General features: G+C 35.7%; 1 pseudogene; it reads left to right on the top strand.

Moving 5' to 3' along the window:
* Positions 1-22,784, top strand: part of LOC131173119 (receptor-like protein EIX2) — a 94,794-nt pseudogene extending 72,010 nt beyond the window's left edge.
* Positions 22,785-23,038: the final 254 nt, after the last annotated feature.

Here is a 23,038-nt window from a genome sequence, read left to right as displayed (position 1 = left end):
GAGGCTGGTCGGGATACCAGGTTAACCCCTTTGTCTCTATAGGGCACATGTGACTGATGATCCAGAGGTGCAACAATTGATAACAACACTTAATAGATCCCCTGCCTTGTCGTCGACAGTAAGTAAGAGTCAATAGAGTCTCTGCAAGGATTGCCGGTATTGGGTTGACCTTCTGCTTTTCTACGGCCCAAAACATCTCCGTGACACTGCAAGTTATAATTCCCGAAGGCCCAGGGAACAAGATCAGGCCATAGATCCCCAAAGCTAGTGCCAATGAAGCTTACTCCTATTGTTCATCCTGGATGTATCGGTCCAACCATTTCTTGAGGTAAGTCCAATACCATCCATGCGTGTTTCCTTTGATAGTTTCTCTTGCCTTTGCTTCCTCTGGGGGAATCCCCAACATATGCGCGAATCGTTTCCAAGTCTGCCTATGCTCAAGGTGTAGGTAGATCCGATTCTGTGCAATATAAGGAACTTCTAGCAACACTTGATATTCTTCCATAGTAAGGGTCGTATCGATGTCGTTGAAGGAGAACACCCCATACTTGGGATTCCAAACTGACAACATGGCCTTTAATGCTGGAACTTGGACTTTGACCCGTATCAAGGTCACAATCCTTCCATATTTTTCCTCGAACTGTGCCTTGACGTGATCGGGAAGCAACCTCCAACTACCGGATAAACCCTCGAGACCGGTCATTCTGAATTTGACTTTGCTTGGGTCTAATGGAGGTAATAGGCTAGCATCTGCCCCGGTGATATCACTTTGTGGGGGTGCTGAGCTATGAAGCGGTCTGGACCATGGTCTGGCATTCTGTTCTTGTATAGGAACCTCTTTCGCCGACTGACTCGAGGATACCATGTTAAAATTGATGTCTATTCTTTTACAAACCCCAATTCTGTGATGCCTGTGGAGAAAACTTGTTAGCAGGACAAATTCAGGTAATTTTGAATTACACTATTGGCGGGGTGATACCTACACATTTATCAAAGTAGGAAAATGTGTAGATCCTCCTACCAGTATGATCCAAAATTTCCCTTAAAGGTAAAAACATAAGAAAACATAAATAGAGTAGGGTGAAAGTAAGTATGTCCCTTTTGTCCTAAAATAGGGAGAATCCTAGTACCGGGTAAGTGCTACCTAATTGGATAGTTCTATCTTATGAGGTAGTTTGCTACGGCTTCCAGCTATTGTGATGGTTTAGCTCAAGGTCTAATTTTCTAAAAGCCACAGGTCCCCAAATTGCCCCTCATCAGAACAAGAGAGCCTCATTCCATCACCATGATACTAACGGAGGATTCCACGGGTATCACAAAGAGATGGAATGAGTTTTAATCTGAGCAGAAGCCTTCACGGATACTAACGGGGTAAAACCCACGGGTACCGCTACATGACTCCCTCCTACTTTCCTAAAGGGTAAGAAAGCCTGGGTATAGGACTGAAGTATGTGAGGACATTGTGTAAGTACTCAGTGTGTGAAGGGACACATTTACCTCTTCCCTTCGTGGGGGAGTTTTTGTTTGCGTTTTTTGTTTTGACAAAAGTTGCTGTGGGAAATAAGACAAGCAAAAATGGTTAGAATAATAACAAGTCAATATATCACGATTTTCGAATATTGCAAATTCAAACCCCTCCCTAATCATGATTTCAATTTATATGAGCATAAAACTAAATCTATCCTTGGACCTCTAAAAGGATGGTAAAAATATTCCAAGTCCCCAGTAGAGTCGCCAAGCTATTTCAAGGTATTTTGTGGTCACCTGGACGAAAGCTCTTCACCAAAGTGGTAAAAGTAAGGAGTCGCCACTTTAATTTTGTGAAAAATTAAAGAAAACCATTTGTGAAAATAAATTAGAGAAAAACCACTTTGAAAAAAAAAGATTCTAGGTTCGGTCGATACTCAAGGGAAGGTGTTAGGCACCCTGCCTCGTCCCTCAATGACGGTAAACAGATTTAATGTTATGCTCCTCTATAAATTAAAAGGGTAATTAGGGGGTTAGAATGGTGATAATGTTAATCCTTTGTGCAAAAATAAAGGAGTGCTTGATATTTCACTTATTTTGGGTTGCTCAATAACACGAGTTCATGAGATAGCCCTTTAGTGAATAGGTGTTCGGATAAAGTTGTCTTGTGTATTGGAGTTTTGTTTAATTTGAATTTCATTAAGAGAGCTCGAGATGGAGCTTCTCCCGATCTCTCGATATGTTTTATTTAAAGTTTCAAGCGGGAGATTTCGGATAAGAACTCTCCTCCGATCTCCTCATGTTTGATTTAAACGAGAATCAGGTAAGAACTCTCCCCCGATCTCTTAAAGTGTTTGTTTTAAGATTTGATGAAGGGTCTCGGATAAGAACTTTCCTCCGATCTCTGTGTTTTTATTTGAATGAGGATCAGGTGAGAACTTTCCCCCCGACCTCTTAAGGTGTTAGGTTCGAAAATTTTAAAGAATAATCTCGGATAAGAACCTTCCTCCGATCTCCGGGTTTTTATTTGGATGAGGATTAGGTAAGAACTCTCCCCTGACCTCTTAAGGTGTTAGGTTCAAAATTTTAAATGGAGGATCTCGGATAAGAACTCTCCTCCGATCTCCGAGTTTTTATTTGGATGAGGATCAGGTAAGAACTCTCCCCCTACCTCTTAAGGTGTTAGGTTTAAAATTTTAAATGGAGGATCTCGGATAAGAGCTCTCCTCCGATCTCCGAGTTTTTATTTGGATGACGATCAGGTAAGAACTCTCCCCCGACCTCTTAAGTTGTTAGGTTCAAAATTTTAAATGGAGGATCTCAGATAAGAACTCTCCTCCGATCTCCGAGTTTTCATTTGGATAAGGATCAGGTAATAACTCTCCCCCGACCTCTTAAACTGTTCGGTTTGAAATCTTAAAGAAGGATCTCGGATAAGAACTCTCCTTCAATCTCCGTGTTTTTTTATTTGAATGTTTGGCTTAAGACCGAGCTTTTCACCGATCTCGCATATGACTACCTTGTCTGAATTCTTTGTCTGACTATATCTGATCTTTTTCGGTTACTAGTCTGGAGTCCGATCTTATCTCGGTTCTCGCTCTATTATGCTATTTCCTAGACATCGTTTAGCCACCCAACCTCATAACTTTTCCTCAGATTTCCTATTCACTCTTTGATTATTTTCATTTATTCAAAGAAACTCTCGTGTTAAGATACTGCTACCAATATTTTATTAAACTACCTACAAGTTACCCGTAACCGGAACACCTATATTCGAAGGAAATAAAAGCTAAGAACAAATAAATAACGTGAACTGATGAATAGAAAAAAAAAATTAACTCAAGAGAATAACTATCGGCCTGAAAGATCTACGTGGGGATCGTTAGTATAACTGAACTTAATGAAAATTACGAGAATAAAAGCAGAGAGAGCAAAATGCGAGCGTTCAACAAGGTGACAGTCTAGACACTTACCTATGTGAGGTCGAGGCTATCAAACTGACTCTGGAGATTACGAATATTATTGCGTTGAAGGTCGGTATAGGGACTAATGCTCACTTTGAGGTTGTGAGAGTCAGGTTGAGATGCAGTAGAGCCAAAGCGACGGAAATCAGGTTAGAGCATGTAACACCCCCGTTGCATAGCCTGGTATATTTCACTGTTCCGGTGACCGGTGTAGGTCCGGACAATTAATGGGATTAGGGCCACACCTAAGACAACTTGAGAAGCCATAAACACAAATAATTAATAATGTTTAATTAGTTAACTATAAATAAGAAAAACAGAACATAAGAGGTTAAACGAGCCGAGAGTCACAGCGATGAGTGACCTCCTCTGAACGCATCACAAGTCATTTTAAACTCAAATTTCGAACCGTAAAAAGTGACATTGCGGTCCTTAGGACCCTTATGAATACAGTGGAAAAGAGAAAATCACGAAAAAGAACTATTAAGCCAGTCAAATAATTAGGTCAGGGAGCCGAAAGAAATATTAGATTATTTGCAAACCGGGATGAACCGGCGAGGGGCGATTTGGTCAATTGACCCCGAGAGCTGACTCCTGACCTAACTGTCAAATAAAATCGAAGAAAAGAAAATTTCTGAATCGAGAATTAAATTAAAGAACTAATAGAAAAATAAATAGAAAAAAAAAAAGAAGAAAAAGATGGAAAAGTCAAAGTTGATGACATCATGAATGATGTCATAAACAAATTAATTAAGTGAATTATTAAATGGGAATTTTGGTCTTCAAAAAGGGATAAGGTTAAAAGAAAAAAAAATTTAGAAAAAGTCTTCTTCCTTGCCCTTGGTTGCCGCCCCACTTCCCCCATGAATTTCCATGAAGTTTTCTTCCTTTAAGCTTCCATTAAGCTTAATTTCCTTCACCCAATTAACATGACTCCCCTAAAAACCTCACTAGACCTTGCAATCTCAACTTAAGAACAAGAAAGAAAGAAGAAAGGAGGAGAGGAATTAAAGGCTTGGCATTTAAATTGAGGTTAGTATGCTAAACTCTTCATTTATCCATTCAAATGCATATGTGATGGTTGAAAATGAGCTTAGAACTTGATTAAATGAAACAAACATGGGAGAAGGACTAAACTGAAATTTCGTCCAGCCTAAAGGGAGTATGGATTGCATGAATTTAATGGGTTTGAATGAGTTTAGGAACCCTACTTAGTTGATTGATTATGGTTTAAAGTTTTGAATTTAGTTAATTGTACAATTTAAGTGAATTAGGGTTTGGAGGCTAGGGTTTGTGAACCAATTTTTGGAGAAATGCTTAAATGATGACTTTAGTCTATTATGAGATGAAAAATGGTCAATAATGACCAAAAGAGATGTGTGGTAATTGTTGGAATTAAAACTAAATTCGTAGGTCCAATGGTCATGCTGCTGGCAGCATGACCAAACCCACTTTGAAGGACCAAAACTCAAGTTTTACAAGCCTAATTGATATGCTACCAATTGGGGATGAAAATAGACATAAAATAGCACAATTTTCATTAAGGAACCATGGCCAAAAACTGACCAAAACTTGGTGAAACAATTGACCAAAGTGAAATGAGAGCAGGCCACATCGCACTAAATCGATCAAATGAACAGTAACTGTTCATTTGGTCATAACTCGAGTTAGACAGGTCAAATTGACCTGAAATTTGGCCAGGGGTTAGAGGGCATATAGACCTAAAACTTTCATGAAGAACATTACCCCAAATTATGCCATTAACCCATTCAAATTATTGAGCAAAGTTGAGTTACCAAACCTGCAACTCTGCAGATTTTCAGTTGAGCAGTAATGTTTGGATGGCTATAACTCTTTCTAGGAAACTCGGATTTAGGCGATTCTTGAACCGATGGAAACCTAAGACATAGTAGAACATTTCATATGAAGAAAGTTAGACCAAATTATGAACTTAACTTGATCAAATTACTGACCAAAGTTGGATTAAAATCGCTGTAACCCAAGATACCAAAGATGAATAAAGGCACATGAACAGTAAACTTATTTTGGCCATAACTTGAGCTACAAAACTCCGATTGAGGTGATCCAAAAAAGAGAATACACTTAAGACAATAAGGAACATTTTCTATGAAGGAAGTTTTATCAAATTCCAACAGTAGATCGACCAATGGAACAGTGCAACTTCGGAGCACCAAAACCGAAAATTGGCAATTTTGCCAAATTGACCTAAGCTTTGAGAAAATGACCAAAACCAACAAGTTTAATGACCAAAATGTGGTATGTGGGTGAAGTTGGAGTTCCCATACCTATTAATCCTTAAAAAGTCAACAATTTGACTTGAATAGTGTAGTGAATAGTAACCCGAAACACAAAAACTTTGAGAACGTCGAATTTAACGCAATAGAGCTAGTTAAAGTGAAGTTAAATTTATTTTTGGACTTATGTTAAGTTATGGTACTGAAACACTATGAAATTGTGTGTTTCAGCTGAAAAAGACTTGGAAGCTCGGAGACACTGAGTCAAGGCCTAGAGGCGACTCTAGTCAAGTTTGTGCACAATAAATCCTATTTAAGCATTTTACCCTTAAAAAATTGATTTAGCATGCAGTATGAATTTATGAACTTTTGTGTTGCCACCTTGTGATCAAATTGTAACTTTGGGAATTGATTTGATTTTTGTATGCAATATTTGAATGAAATGTTTGAAATGGATTTTATGTTCACACTTAGCATGACAGTATCACATTTCCTTCTCCATTTATGGGGTTGAGATCGTTTATTTTCCTCCCTCTCTGGCTTGCCAGTTGAGGTTGTAGATCAGATGAGTACTCATTAGCTAGCTAGCCACCTCCCTCATTGATTTCGATTAATGGGTTGTAGATTGCTTTGTCGTGGTGTACAACGCGGCATTGATCGGAAATTTTGTGTCATGGCTTAAGTTGTGTATAATTTTGGTAACACTGTGTTTATGAAATTGTTTGACTAAACTGTGTTTAATATATTATTTGACAAAATGAGTTGTTATGAGCTTTGATATTTGTGAAATGTGGTTATGAAGTATTCAAATTATGTTTCATCAATAAATGATTTATGTATCGCATTTTAAATTTTATTGTGCACCACTGATTATGTTTATACTCAGCGATAGTTTAATTTACTGTCGCAGATAAGAGCAAGGAGAAAGCAGCAGAGTGAGCTGCGGGATTGACAAGAACTTCTTGATCCCTTTTGTACGGGTATTGTTTTATACCCATGTGGTTATTTTGATGTAAATGCTGTAATGTCATAAATATCAATGTAAATTGAGCAGTTGTAAATAAATTGTAATAATATTATTTTGGGTTTGTTTCTGTAAATTTAATATTTGTAAATATGAATTTTCTGCTTTATGCCTTGTTAATGAAGTATTAAAAATTTTGTGAGGACCAAATTTGATTAAATTGTGAAAATTGCTTTGAAGTGATTTGAATTGGGTTGATTTGAGTTTTATTGGAGATTGGGAGTTGTGGAAAACTTTTGGAAGTGCTTTTTACAGGTCTTTGAAGAACTGGTTTCTCAAAATACAGAGGGAACTCTGTCAAAATTTTTATAAAATTTATGCAAAATTAAAATGGACAAAAATTTTTACTAGTATTTAAACTTTGAATACATGGTTTTTAATTCACTAAAATGCTCACCACTTCTAAAATGTAAGAAAATTGTTTTAAAATCCCTTGTAGGGTACTTAATGAGTTATCGGTAGGTGAAGTTCGGTAGTTCATTAAGTATTCTACGGGATCATGTTATGCCTTACGGAGGGGTAAGGTGTGACAGAGCAAGATCAGGCAGAAAGAATAATGTGTTGATATTGGGGTGATGCATACGGGATTGAATGGAAATGGTAATAGCAGAGTGATGAACAAACTAAAAATGAAGAATTTCAGGATTCGAAAACTCTATCAATGGAGATACTCAAGAAAACTAATTTATGAATTTCCTCTATTTTATGTAAGCTCAAAGTAGCAAGACTGAATTAAATTTCGAGTCTTTCCACTATAATCACCACCACCTTTTTTCGCCCTCCTTCAACAAAGATTGCATGAAGGTATTTATAGGGAACGGGTGCTCCTGATGAAGGGTCAGGATCTCTTCTGGGGAGATGGAAGGTTTGGATTTAAAAGGACATGATCCGATGCCTGAGAATTGAAGAGAATCAAAATGGACTACGAGATCCTATTCGTAATATCTGTCCTTTCTCTTTTCAATCCAACGGCTCAGATCTTTCTGCCAAGACGGATCCAAGGCCGGAATAAAAGGCATCGATCCTGCTGCCTACTTTTTGATCCAAGGGCTCCAAGTTTGTCCTTACGAGTAAGATCAATGGTGGATATTGAGAAGCAGAGGACTATCATAACTGTCGTGGCGTCTGTCAGCAATCTGGGCAATTCTACAAATGAGGCGTGCGGTGAAGATTCGATCACACCTGCAACGCTTTAACTACCTCGGCTCTGATTATGACGAAAGTTATTAGAAGTCTTTTTGTCCTCTTTTTCGATCTCTATTCCTTCCGATCTCTCAATTATGACTCTTTCTCGATCTCTCTCACATCAGTCCTCATCACTTCCCTATTTGAAATCGCCCAAACGATGAAGTTTGATCTTTAAAGGTTCTCTCAATGATGTAATTCGATCTCTTGGGATCGCCCCAATGGTGAAATCTGACCTTATGGAAATGAAATGAAATTTTATTTGAAGGTCATTATTTAATTATTGCATTGGTGAACTTTCCAATCTCTGATGTGCCTACCCGATCTGGTTCCTAACTAGATCGTCCTTAGCCGACCTGTGACTCTGAGCATTTGCCCTAATCCGACGACCTTAGCTAACCGATCTCATTTTATTTTATTTATGGTGTTTCTGGAACCTTCCCGCGACGTGTCAGTAAAGTGGGCGGATTCCACTAACCGATGCATTGCTTGGGACTCTGTGAGCATTGAATGCTCGAACGTGTGTAAATAGGGGGAGGGTCCATCAGTTGCTCTCCTATGTTATTTTCAGCACTCTGCTTGCAACTTCAACTTTATCTCATTTCTTCAAGTTTTTTCGGCACCGATCACACTCCGGTAAGAACTTTAATCCTTCTCTTACTTAAACTTCTTTTATGTCTTTGAAAATAAGCGGCGCCGAGGGTCAGAGAGTGGCGAGCCCCCCTTCCATCCATATCTTGTGGACCGGAGCCTCCTACGACTTCCGCTTCAGTTCATGATTGAGCAACCCAATTAAGATAGACATCTTCCTCTAGTAGAGAAAATCTTCCCGTGGACGAGTTGCCGTCAGTCCTTTAGGAAACCGATCTGCAATTCATTAGTTAAGAGTACAACCTTTGGATCAACTCCTACGAGCTTATCAGATGTCATAGCGATCTCCGAGCCGATCACTTCTTCGACGAAAATGATGTGATCATGGTGTATGAAGAGTAATTAAAAGCCGGGCTTCGGTTTCCCCTTGATGACTTCTTCAAGGACGTTCTGAAGTTTCACCACGTATGTGTAGCCCAAGTGCATCCGAACTCGTGGTGAATCCTAGTGGCTTTCAGAGGCTTATGCCGGGCCAAGAAGCTCGATCCCACAAATAAAGTTTTGCCGAGTCAAGATAGGCTTACTCGCCGAAAGGACGATTTAGTAATCGGTTCTTCCAAGCAAAATCGCCCTGTGGGCTGTGTACCGATCTCCCCTCTTCACTAAAGAATTGGAACAATCGCTTCTTCATGTTGAGGAGCAAGATTCTGAACAGTTTCGAGGGTTTCCCCCATAGCTGGCAATATCTAGTCCCGTCAATTCCGAAGAAGGTCGCCCTGAGTAGGGACGAGGGTGCCATGGTAATGGAACTAAAGGATCAGGCGGCCACCCAGAAGTTCTCTTGCTTAGACATGGTGATGGCCAAACTGAAATATTGGATGATGCGGCTGATCACCAATGAAGAATACGAGTTTCAGCTCTCTGACCTTGGCCCTGGTACCTTCCCTATCTCTGTCTCTGAACCTTAGCGAACTCACTGACTTTTCTTTGTGCAGGTATGGCGGGCAACGAGGCTTCCAAGGAGAACCGTAAGTGGAAGAGGGAGATCCCAAAAAGGTGAGAAAAATGAAAATTGCCGCGGCATCATAGACACTAAGGTGAGATTCAGGAGGAGTGCCGGGAGACTCGTCCCGACCTTCGGGACAATCGGTTCGGGAAGTAGAGGTAGCTCCTTCCCCCCCTCGACAAGAAGAGCCACCGCCTCCACCTGTTCCCACAAGTGCGGAAGGGGGACCTTCCCAACCTACTGTGAGGACCCTTTCCCATGGCGCTCAGGTCTTCATTCACTCTCTGGAGAAGAACCGATCTGTTCGGGAGAATCCAGGCTTGGCCAAAGTTTTGGGCGCTACCATATGCCTCCAGGAGGATCGGAATAGGCTGACCCCAGGTAGCATTGACGATCTCCTGGCCCAGACGATGAGTTTGAGCGTAGAGAGCTTGGTAAATCAATATATAATCAAGGAAAAGGCTCATCTTCTAAGGCAGGAAATTCTAAAAGTGGTCCAGGACACAGCTTTTGCCCAAGCCCAACTTTCATCCGCCCAGGATTATATTGCTGAACTCGAAGGTCGGATGAAGTCCTACGAGGATAAGTTGGCCGAATAGGCTCATGAACTTGGAGAAGCTTGGGCGCTCCGAACTGCTGATGTTGCACGCCTCACCGAAGAACTCAAAGCAAAAGAAGAAGAGGCTATGACGAGGGAAGCTGGTGCTTATGTGAATGCCCACAGCGACCTTTTGGCTGAGCTCAGGAGGCGTTATCCTGAGGAAGACTTCTCGTGGATGGTGGATCTGGCTCCTCAAGACGAAGAGGAGAGTGAGGAGGAAACCGAGAGAGAGAGGGGGAATGAGAGAAATGTTAATGTATCTGGAGAACAGGCTGGGGGTGACCCTCCAGCTGAATGACTTGTAACTTTTTGTTTTAACATGAAATAAAATTTCTTTCGTTCAATTTCTTAATGAGATCAGAAAGTATCCGGATTGTATGAGTGCTTAATTGTTTGAACATATTAGAACATCAAACTTAAAAGCGATTATTAATCTAAGTATAAGAGGTCGAAAAACATCGTAAACATGAGATTGGCCTAAGCCGAGCACAAATACCGGGTAGAACTTCTAAGACATTAAAATTGGAAAGGCTGAATTTGAATTAGATCGGAATCACCATTAAATCGGACTGGGATTTTAACCTTATTTTAAGTAATGTCTAAGATATACAAGTGAGGAACCCGATCTTAGTGTTAGCTAAATGACTTTCAACTACATTTTGTAAAGAAGATATCGGAAATTAGACCAAACGGCATGGAGACCTAGTGTTGGTTTGATTCCCTTTGATGAGAGATCGAAAATGGGATTGGATGGCATGGAGACTTGATATTGGTTTGAGAGATCGAAACTGAGATCGAATGAAACTGAGATTGAATGACATGGAGACTTGACATTGGTTTGATCTCGTTTGACGAGAGCTCAGAAATGAGATTGGATGGCATAGAGACTTGATATTGGTTTGACCTCGAGAAATCGGAAAGCAATCGACTAGATGGGGGATCGTTTTATTTCCTGATCGAGTCATTTGTAACAGAAGAATGTCGGGAGGGGATAGTTACGGTTATTTGTAACAGGAGATCGGCCAAAATATGGTGTCTACATTATCTTAAATTTATTTAAAATTTTTATAGTTACGGTTAGTGTCGGACATCTGTACAATGTGCGGCTAAATCAAAATCTCTTTGCCGGCACAGAAACTCACTGCTACTCTTTCCCATTTCTAAAGTTTCGAGTCTTCTTTCATGTCTGATCGCCACTGTCGCTGAAATCAGCTACACGAACTAGCTTCTTTATCCTAGTCATGTCATTTACAGTCACTTTATCATGTCCTTTTTCCTTCTCTCAAACACCCCACCACCGGCACCGACGAAGAACTCACCACTTCCAATCTCGTCCCGCATCGACCATCCGATTTTTCTCTCTCTTAAAGCTCATCCTCCTTTTCTTCTTCTGCTTCCTCAAGCTTCTAGGAGGATTTCTAGATTGAATAGTAATAATGGCAATCTCGTAGATGATCCTCGGAATTGGAGTCGATCAATTAACAATGAATTTTTGGTTGATGATGATGAAGATGAGGATGAAGATGAAGATAGGAGTTTGGATCTGTTGGTTAGGTTCATTCAAAATGTTTTCAAGAAGGTATCTAAACGAGCCAGGAAGGCGTTGTGTCGGTCTTGCCTGCTTCCAATCTCCACCGAATTGGTAATTTAGATGGTTTAATTTTTTACCAGTGAGTTTTGTTTCTGGGCGTCTTTTAATTTGTATCTTTGTTGATTATAGGTGGGGTTTTCCGTAAATGGGGTCCTAATGCTTGCACTTTTGTGGGTTTTTAAGGCATTTCTTTAGGTAATATACTCTACCTTATATCTTCAACTTTGCATTTCTGCTAGTTTTTGATTGCTGGCTGTTTACAGTGATAATTTTAGGGATGAATTCGTTTTCATCTGGTAATTATGTACATGGGATCAGTTATTTGTTTGATTTTTAGATTTTGCTTGTTCCTATACAAATAGGAACTGTGATGATTCTTGATCCGTTACAGTTAGTAGTGAAAACGTTAGTGGTCCTTTGGCAATTGATATTACCATTCTGAAATGTCTTCAGCTTTTGCTATTCTCAAACATCAGAACTGCCAATATATAATTGCAGAGTAAAACTAGCCTTTCTATAGTTCTATTTTCTTTCAACTTACAATGCGGTCTTCAATGGGTATTGGGCTATTGCTCCAGTTTTATGAAGTTAAATGCAAGAGTAAAACCAAAGAAAATGTTAAATCCAAGTTGGAATGGAGAGGCATAGCTTTGAGTTGAAGTTTCCAGGATATGTTGAATATGAGAGGAAGATACAGAAGACTTCTTTGGTATATTTGACTAGTTTGGTGGGAATGGTACAGACAGATGACAATGCTTGCAGGGAAATACTAACAATCATTTAGCTCAACAGTCATAAGTGGCAGATTAGATTAAGGGTGGTCATAGCAGCATTTGAACCCACAATTCTGCTTTAAGTATCTTTGTCACCCTGCCACATGACCTGCTTGCCACTTGCCACCACAAAAGGGATAACCCATGTATAACAATGGGGCAAGCTGTGTCACAAGAACACCCTGAAATAATGAACAGCATGTTCAGCAAGAAAGTCATATGAGATTGTTCCCTTATTACAGACACTGTTTGGATAATAGTTAATAAGTTTGCACTTTATGGTTGTGAATAGTAGAATCAACCATTTGTTATGCTATTCTGGAATTTATGCTGTGCAACGATGTGTGTACATCTGTACATGTGTTAGATTGGTGTATTCCCAAGTCCAGCAAAATGGAACACAGTTGAATTGTCAGATGTCCATTTATCTTTATCATGGGGCTATAGTAGTGTGCCTATGCATATCATTGTAAAAACCTCTTTGATTGATTTGATTAGTTTAATGCTTACCTTTTTTTTTTTTTTTATCTTGCAAGTATACAAGGCCACAATTCTTCTACAACAATCCCTTACTTTCTTTCATCCAATATGTTATTGGACCTTATACAGATGACCTTGGAAATGTATTGCCTTATGCAGTGGAGGGTGTGGGGGTTCCTGTTGATCCCCTTGCTTTTGCTGGACTTTCAGGTGAGTCCTTGATCTTTTGGATCTCTGTTATGTATGCAATACTTTCTGGTTGGATATGAGATGAGACAACTTACCGAGCAAAGAAACAAATTAGTCAAGCAATTTTGTACTTTCTTTTTTTCACCTTCTGATAAGTGAGTGTCAATACTTAATATGGCCATGAAGAATGCTAAAGATTTAGGATATGTTTAGTCACATGGTACTGGTAAAAGTTTCCTGATAAAAGAGTATAGTGAAGGATGCAAATCCTTCTTGTACATCAGGGGTGATCTTTAAGATCTTTAAATATATACATATATATACTCTTCCCCAATGGAGGAGGAACCTTCTCCAACCCATTCTTAAGTGATCCATTTTTCAGGGGTGATCTTTAAGATTTTTCTTTGTTCGTGCATAGAATTTTTCAAAGTGTCAAAGACGTATATATATGTATATATTTTACATGTAATCGATCAACTTTGAAACTGTGAAATTTCGGGTGAATTTCAATCAGAAATGTGTAGATATAATCATTATTGGTATATTATTTAAGTAAATGAAAATATAGCAATATAACATTTCTTTTATTTATATTTAATCTATTTAAAATGCTCTAAGAAATGTTTGTATAATGAATCATAAAATATAAAGAAAATAAATACCACAAATAAATAAAAATTAATCATTTTCTTTTAATGTTTTGATTATTAAAATATCATTGAATTCGTTTGATAGAAAATTTTGGTTGAATATTATATTTTTCTATTTATATTAAGAGATGGTTAATTTGATTTTGATGTGTCATATTGATTTATATGGTTTATGATCATGACTTTTGATTTTTTTAATATTAATTAAGTTAAAACTAATTAATTAATTGTTGTTGTTGTGTATATTATCTAATTTTAAGCGAAACCAAGAAATGATTTTTCATTATTTTTGCTGATTTAGTGATTTTGTCAGTACTAATGAGTAATGATCCTTTGTTGAAATAACATGTACTAAACCATTATCAATAATTCTATAATGGATAAGGAAGTTGAGAAAAAAAAAAAAAAAAAAAAAAAGAAGGAAGACGACTTTTATGGCGTGTGAAAGGTGATGATTTCGAAGAAGGTGACCAAGGGTAGGGTGAGTATTCGGTTTAAATCGAATTGAATTGAACAAAATCAAATTAAATTATGAAAATCGAATACATATTTTAGAAACTGAACCGAATCGAAATGGATGAAAAATCAAATCGAACTAAACCGTTCTATTTCGGTTCGGTTCGGTTCGGTTCGATTCAAACAGATCAGTTTTGATTTTTTATTGATTTTTTAATTTAGACTTGATTTTCAAATTTTTTTTGTCTAATTTTGACTTTGATTTGAACCTAATAATCATTAATCAATGAAATTAAACAATTTATATATATAATTAAATATAATTCATAAATTCCCCATAAAAATAAATCATTTCAAAAATCGATTTGATTCGATTTAAATATATAAAATTACTATTCTGTTCAGTTCACCAATTTTTTTCTTCAAAACTAAACCAAACCAAAATAATTGAAATTTTTATAATATAAAATCGAACCAAACTAATTAAATTTTAAAACCAAACCGATTGAACCGAATTGATTCAATTCGGTTCAGTTTTTCAGTTTGAACCAAAATTTGGTCACCCCTAACTAAGGGGGTGTTTAGTTCACCTATTGGATATAACTGATAGCTGATAGACACCTAAATAGGTGAACTAGAGTTTTTAGTAAGCTTCAAAAAATAAAGCTGATGACCAATAAGTAACTGATATGCTACCTATCAGCTGCAGTTTGTATCAGCTCTATTTTTAGAATTGTTTCTCATCAGCTAATAGTTAATTTGATTTTATTTTTTATTTTGACTATATTATCATTTTTTATTTAACTCTTAATACCTTTATCTTTTTCATTTATAATTTTAATATTTTAATTAATACATTTCAATTTTATTAAAATATTTTTTTATTAATAACATAAAATATAAAATATTTATTTATATCTAAAAACTTAAAATTAATTATAAGTTTTTTCTTTATCAACAATAATAATTACTTTATTATTTTATCTATATTTTAAAAGTTATTTAATTATTTTTTAAAAAAATTTAATTATTTTCTTATTTCAATAATAAAATAAATGATATAATATAATAGATTAATAATTATATATTAATTTTAATAATATAATAAATGATATAATATATTAATTTAATAATTATATATTTAATTTAATAATAAAATAATATAATATAATATAATAAATTTATAATTTTATATTTATTTCAATAATAAAATAAATAATATAATATAATAAATTTATAATTTTATATTTATTTCAATAATAAAATAAATTATATAATATATACCTTTATTAATCATTTCGCATATAAATAGTAACAACTAAATATAGTATTACACTTAACATAAATCAGTTATCATCAACTACTAGCTAACAGCTATCAACTAACAGTTATCAGTTATATTCAATAGTTAAACCAAACAGGCCCTAAATTATAAGAAATGACCGGAAAGGCTTCTTCCAGGAAAGAATTACATATTAGAAAAAGAAAATATTGGGGTGGATGTATAAGGTGCAAAATGGAATAGAATATTATGCTAATTGAAATATACTTAAATGACCTGTAATTCAATAGAATTAATTGATAATTTCATTTATAGTATTAGAATTTTATTGAGCTATGTATAGATAGATGGAAGATTTGATGTATCAATATTTTGTGTTTGAACGTGCCGAGTTTTGTCCTCCCAACTTAAATTTCTGATTTCACTCGATTATATTACTTGAAAAATACTTGAATCCACTTAAATTTACATATTTTAGTTAATAATTTATATAAAATATATATCATTTATTAATTATAAATTTTAAAATTTAATAATTTTAGAGAGAAAATAAAAAACTGTATTTTTAATTTTTTTAATTATACTATATACTAATTAAATTACCATTTAAATAATATACTTTTGAGCTTTTTCTAATTATATCTTCTTGTTGGCGTGACGTGATAAATCCATTATGTAATTAATATACGAATTCAATGATTGTGGAATATAATTAGTAAAAATTGAAAAATATAGCGTTGTGCACTGCGGAAGTGTATAAACTGCAAAGAAATAAAGTAAACACACAAAACACTAATATTTACGTGGTTCACCCTCTTAACATAGGGCTACATTTTCGGGCATACCATCTTCCACTATCAATAGTAAATAAATCATCGTTACAAGCTCATAGCTATACTACTCATCAACCCAATTACACCCAAGAGAATCCATACAATATCAAACTGTTCATAGTAAATATATTAGTTACTCCCTCTCAGTCTCCTCTAGATATAACCCAATATATTTACTATTACAACACTATACAATAAAGGATGTCTTCAACTATATGGGCAAAAGCACTCTCACCAATGGATAAGAATCCCTTACTCTTGAATTCTATGTCTTTAGACCACCTTCGCCCGAAGCCTCTCTCCATTGCAATGGACAAGTGACCTTCATCAATGGGCAGAGTTAAATCCTCAGCAATTGACAAGACCCCTCTTTATAATGGGCAACAGCCTCACTCCATGAACTGAAAGGCAAATAACCCTTTCCACCATTCTCCTATTTATAGTATTAATTCCCTCAATTCTGATCTGATTAGAAATCCCATTCAATTTAGGAATAACACTAAAATAAGAGTTTTACTTTATATAGGAAATATTCCTCTATCCTATTGAGGAATATTTATTCTACTCAAATTAGGAAAATGTCTCTTCAAATCTTACTAGGATTTCGAGTCATAATTCTAACAATCTACACCTTGACTCAAAATCCATTAACCATTGCATACCTCAAATTCTTGGGTGCCTTCAATCATCACATCTCTATGCTTGAACTTGAACCCTTCAAATCATCAATCTTTCCAATCTTCATCTTGGATGTAACTTGCTTCTTTGCTTCTTTCTTCAAAAAATTTTCACGTAATCAATCTTCTTGATTTTGCATCAAGAGCTCCACTTCAATTTCAACTCTCCATTATCACCATTATTGCATGTGTGACTTTTACATGTCGCAGTAGCTCCACTTTCAACCAAACTCACCAATATTATTTCCATGCTGTGATACCAATTGTTATGTACTGCGGAAGTATGTAAATTACAAAGAAATGAAGCAAACACACAAAACACCAATACTTACGTGATTCACCCTCTCAACATACGGCTACATCCACGGGCATGCCATCTTTCACTATCAACAATAAATAAATCATCGTTACAAGCTTATAGCTATACTACCCATTAACACAATTACACTCAAGAGAACTCATACAACATCAAACTACTCATAGTAAATATATTAGTTAGTCCCTTTCAGTCTCTCCTAGACATAATCCAATATATTTACTATTAGAACATTACACCACAAAGGGTGTCTTCAACTATACGGGCAAGAGTCCTCTCACCAATGGATAAGAATCCCTTCCTCTTAAATTTTATGTTTTTACTCCACCTTAAGCCGAAGCCTCTCTCCACTATAATGGGCAAGTGCCCCTCATCAATGAACAGAGCCAAATCCTTAGCAACTGGCAAGGCTCCTCTCTACAATGGGTAACAACCTCAGTCCATAAGCTGAAAGCCAAATAACCCTTTCCACCATTCTCCTATTTATAATGTTAATTCCCTCAATCCTGATCTGATTAGGAGTCCCACTTAATTTAGGAATAACACTAAAATAAAAGTTCTACTTTATATAGAAAATATTTCTCTATCCTATTGAGGAATATTTTTCCTACTCAAATTAGAAAAAAGTCTTTTTAAATCTTACTAGAATTTTGAGTTATAATTCTAAAATATGGGATTAAATTGATTCTTTAAACTTTTATTTGAAAATAAGATTGAAACCGCCCCATAAAATTGCAAATGAATCGAAATTTTGACTAAATAAATTAGCAGACTTCGATCGTTAATCCAATTTAAGTTCACTCCAAATCACAAATCGAAACCAATTTGTTGCCAAGCTACTTCATCTTCCAATACATACAATGGCAAACCTTAAATGACGGTTGCTTTTACTATAGAAGAAGTGAAGGAAAAAACATGATATCTATTCTTGTTCTTTTTGACTGAAAAGACTAAAATATATAATTAAAATTACTCTTTAGGAATGGCATTTACTTTCCAAAAGCATTATATTGAATAATAATTATATTAAAAAAATTATTAAATAATTAATATAGTTAATTTAATTAATAAAATTTATTCAGTTTTATTATTAAATCGATAATTTAAACCTTATTAATCTTTTTTTTTTAATAATTTATAAATTTTACTGTAATCACTTAAAATAACTTTAGAAATATTTAAGAAATTTTCTTCGAGTCCTATGAGCAGCTGGTCATCAACTTAACTATTTTTTTCTGAATTAATTAATAAACAAAAGATCGTGCATGATGGGCAAATCGTGAAATAGACGGCAAAGTCCCTTTTTTAATAATAATAATAATAATAATAATGCTAAGAATTGATAAATATGGAAACTTCACTTGCTTATGGATTAATATGAAATAAAATAAGAATATAATGAATATTATTTTATATTTTAAATACAAAACAATTTTTTTTTAAATTAATTAAATCATGTAAACTAGTTACTTAATTTCCTAAATTAAATAAGTGAAAAATTGTTATTATTGTGGCTCCAATATCTTTCAGGATTAAGCATCCATTATGAAAATATGTGTATAAAATATATAAATTAACATGTCTTAACAAAAATGCTTTCATTAATCAATTAGACATAAAAGTAGGGATGACAACAAATCAAATTTTTATGGGTGCTCATTCTAATTGAACCCTTATAAAATAGATTTAGACAATATATAATCGGGTTTAGAGGCAACCAATTTCGGAAATTGAGTTATCAAAAGTCTTTCTGGGTGGATTTCCTAGTTAATAACCTAACAGAACTTTTCAAAAGAAAATGTGGTACCCCATTAAAGCAATCACTGCAGATAACCATTATATCTACCCAATAAAAATAGATGGCCACTGTCCCTGAATCTCTCAGGCTCAGGATTATGTGATAGTAATTGTGATTGAAATTATTGAGCGCACTCAGTGTGTATGCATTTTTTTTATCTAAATATAAGGTGTCATCTTTTTCAAATTAAGGAAAAACTGACTTTTATTTTTAAGAGGGCACTATTATTTTTAGTGCTATGGCTCGTATAATAATTTTCCAAAAAGAGTAGCTAATTGGTGGGGTCAAAACCTGAAAATACGGCATAAAAAAACAAAAACCTGATAATACGCCACTTATTTTTATTCAATGGCTGGTAAAAGCTGGTAGACTAAACTGTTTGTAGTCAGCTATACAGAATTAAAAATTGTTGCAATTTGTTCCAGTTTTGCCTTTAAATATCGTGGGATGAAACTTACCTATGCATGCAGTTTTCTTAGAAAACTTACTTGAAAATTAGTCTAATTTCTTTGCTTTTGATCAGGGCATTGAGTGTTTGATCTATGGAGACCTTTCCATTTCTTTGGATTATCTGTCTGTTATCCGGAGAATTAATTTGGGGTGGGTTTGCTCAATTGGTGCACTGCAATGCAGCTGAGAGAGAGGCTCTTCTTGACCTCAAAATGGGTCTTAATGATTCCTGGAATCGGCTCTCCTCATGGCATGGAACCAATTGCTGTCAATGGTCAGGAATAGCTTGTGACAATACAACTGGTGCTGTTCTCGCAGTTGATCTCCCAAATTCATCAGGTCGTCAGCCATTAGGTGGGGAGATTAGACCTTCACTCGCAAAACTTAAGTCCTTGAAATACCTGGATTTAAGTGGGAACAAATTCAGTGGTAAAATTCCTCATTTCTTTTCCTCTTTAGAGAACTTGCAATATTTGAACTTGTCATTTGCTGGGTTTAGTGGCGCAATTCCTCCAAATCTTGGAAACCTGTCTAGCTTGCAGTTTCTTGATGTCTCTTCATTTAGTTCAAATGTTGATAATCTTGAATGGGTGAGTGGTCTTGTCTCACTAAAGTATTTGAATATGTATTCTGTAGACCTTTCAAAGGTAGGAGGAGAATGGATTGAGCCATTGAACAAGCTTCCACTTTTATCTGAGTTGTACTTAGAATTCTGTGTTTTATCTGGTTTCATATATTCTATTTCTTCTGTTAATTTTACTTCCCTTAAAGTCCTAAAACTTCGAGACAACTCCTTCAAGGCCAACTTACCATATTGGTTTGTGAACATTAGCAGCCTTGTATCTGTTGACATCAGAAATGGCATGTTGACTGGAAGGATTCCACTGGGTTTTGGTGAATTACCAAATTTGCAGTCATTGAAGCTTAATTATAATTTCGAACTCCCAGCAAGCTGCTTCCAACTATTTTCAAGAAGCTGGAAAAAGATACAAGTTCTTGATTTATCTATCACTGAGCTACATGGTAGACTTCCTGCTCTTCTTGGAAATATGACATCTCTCATTCAATTTGATTTACACTTCAATTATATTGAGGGTGGCATTCCAAGCTCCATTGGTAAGCTTTCTAATTTGCAGTACATTGACTTGTCGTTAAACAACTTGACCGGAAGTTTACCAGATTCAATTGGCCAGCTCAAGAATCTTGTCAAGCTTCGGTTGAACAATAACTTGCTTCAAGGTTCCATTCCTTCTTCTATTGGAAACTTACAGCATTTGACTACCCTCACGCTTGCGTCAAATAAGCTAAATGGTACTCTGCCTGATAGCATTGGACTGCTCTCTGAGTTGTCTTCCCTTGATGTTTCTCTCAATAAATTGACAGGTGTTATTTCAGAAGCACATTTTCATAGTCTGGGGAAACTGGAGAACATTATTTTATCAGAAAATTCTTTCATTTTGAATGTAAGCTCCAATTGGGTCCCTCCTTTCCAAGTCATTGCCTTGAAGATGGGTTCATGCCATCTAGGTATGTCCTTCCCTTCTTGGCTTAAATCTCAAAAACAGGTCCACGTTTTAGATTTCTCAGGGGCTGGTATTTCCGGTTCTATCCCAAATTGGTTCTGGGACATGACTAGCAGTCTAGCCATTTTGAATGTTTCTTTCAATAGTTTAGAGGGTCATATACCAAATCCATTCAATATAATTTCCTATGCAAGTGTTGATTTGAGCTCCAACCAATTCAAAGGACCCATTCCTCTTCCAAATGTCATCTCACTAGATCTTTCTAATAACCAGTTTTCCGGTAGTATACCAGAAAATATTGGTCAAGTCATGTCAGTGTTGACATTTCTTTCACTTTCTGGTAACAAGTTGACCGGTGCAATCCCAGCCTCAATTGGAGAGATATCGCTCGATGTCCTTGATCTTTCAAAAAATAACTTGGCAGGAAGCATTCCTTCAAGCATGGGAAATTGTTCTTCTCTTTCTGTTCTAGACCTTCAAAAACAAATTGTCCGGTGAGATTCCAAACTCTATAGGTCAGATAACTGGGCTTCAAACACTTCACTTGAGCAACAACCAACTCTCAGGAAAAATTCCATCATCTCTTCAGAATTTGTCAAAGTTGGAAACCTTAGACTTCGGAAACAACATGTTGACAGGAAACTTACCACGATGGATTGGAGAAGCTTTTCCGCGTCTCAGGATACTTAGTCTCAGGTCAAATAAATTTTCTGGAGAACTTCCCTTGGCACTTTCAAATTCGAGTTCCCTGCAAATTTTGGATCTGGCAGAAAACCAATTAAATGGTTCCATTCCTGCTAACTTGAGCAATCTCAAAGCCATGACTCAACAGCAGAACGTTAACCATTATTTGCTTAATGGAACTCTTTCTGACCATCACAATTACCAAGAGAACATATATGTGACCATAAATGGCCTTGGATTAACGTACACTAGGACACTTTCCCTGCTAACCTGTATAGATATGTCTGGAAACAATTTAAGTGGAGAACTTCCTGAAGCAATAACAAAATTAGTTGGTTTGGAAGTTTTAAATCTATCAAGAAACCACATCAGTGGCCAGATTCCTGAGAGCATTTCAGAATTGCGTCAGTTGTTATCTCTTGATCTCTCAGGCAATAGGCTTTCAGGTCCTATTCCCCAAAGCATATCTTCATTGACATTTCTGGGGAGTTTGAATGTGTCAAACAATAACTTGTCAGGCATAATACCTTCTACAAATCAGATGTCAACTTTTAATGCATCCTCTTTCGCTGGGAACCCTGGTCTATGTGGAGATCCTCTTACGGTGAAGTGTTCTAATGATTCAAACAATGGAGGAGACAATTATCCAGATGGTGGAGGGAAAGCAGATCAGACTGACATTGGCAATGGCTTCATTGATAAGTGGTTTTACATGAGCATTGGGGTGGGATTCGCAGCAGGTTTATTGCTTCCTTATTTAGTTTTTGCAATGAAAAGGTCTTGGGGTGGAACTGCTTATAGATTGTCAAGTGAGAAAATGAAAGCAGCTGCAAGAAGAAGAAATCGGGGCGCTCGTTGACGTTTTTCATTTTTCTTTTGCAAGTCTTAAATTTCTTGTACAATCTAGTGAAGTATTTCAGCAAGTCTCGGATTGTTTGAATTTGGAGAAAGGGAAATTTAAGAATAAACTTTTTGTTACTTCAACTTAATTGCTTGCTCTCTTCTTATTAATTAATTTAAAATGGTTAATTTGGAATAAATTATTTATAACGAAAAATTTAAAAGAATTATTACATAATTATGCATATTTTTTTTGAATAAAAAGTTTTTAAATTAAAAAAATATATTCTTTTATTTTAAACTTAAATATAATTAATTAAATTAAATTCTTAAAAATTTTTACCTATAAAATTTAATAATTTTTTTTTAAATTATTGTTTGACCCCTTAAAATTTTTCAAAAT

This window comes from Hevea brasiliensis, chromosome 14 (genome assembly GCF_030052815.1).
Source record: "Hevea brasiliensis isolate MT/VB/25A 57/8 chromosome 14, ASM3005281v1, whole genome shotgun sequence".
Lineage (NCBI taxonomy): Eukaryota > Viridiplantae > Streptophyta > Magnoliopsida > Malpighiales > Euphorbiaceae > Hevea > Hevea brasiliensis.
Note: the sequence above shows the minus strand (reverse complement) of the source record. Positions and strands in the feature narration are given on the sequence as shown.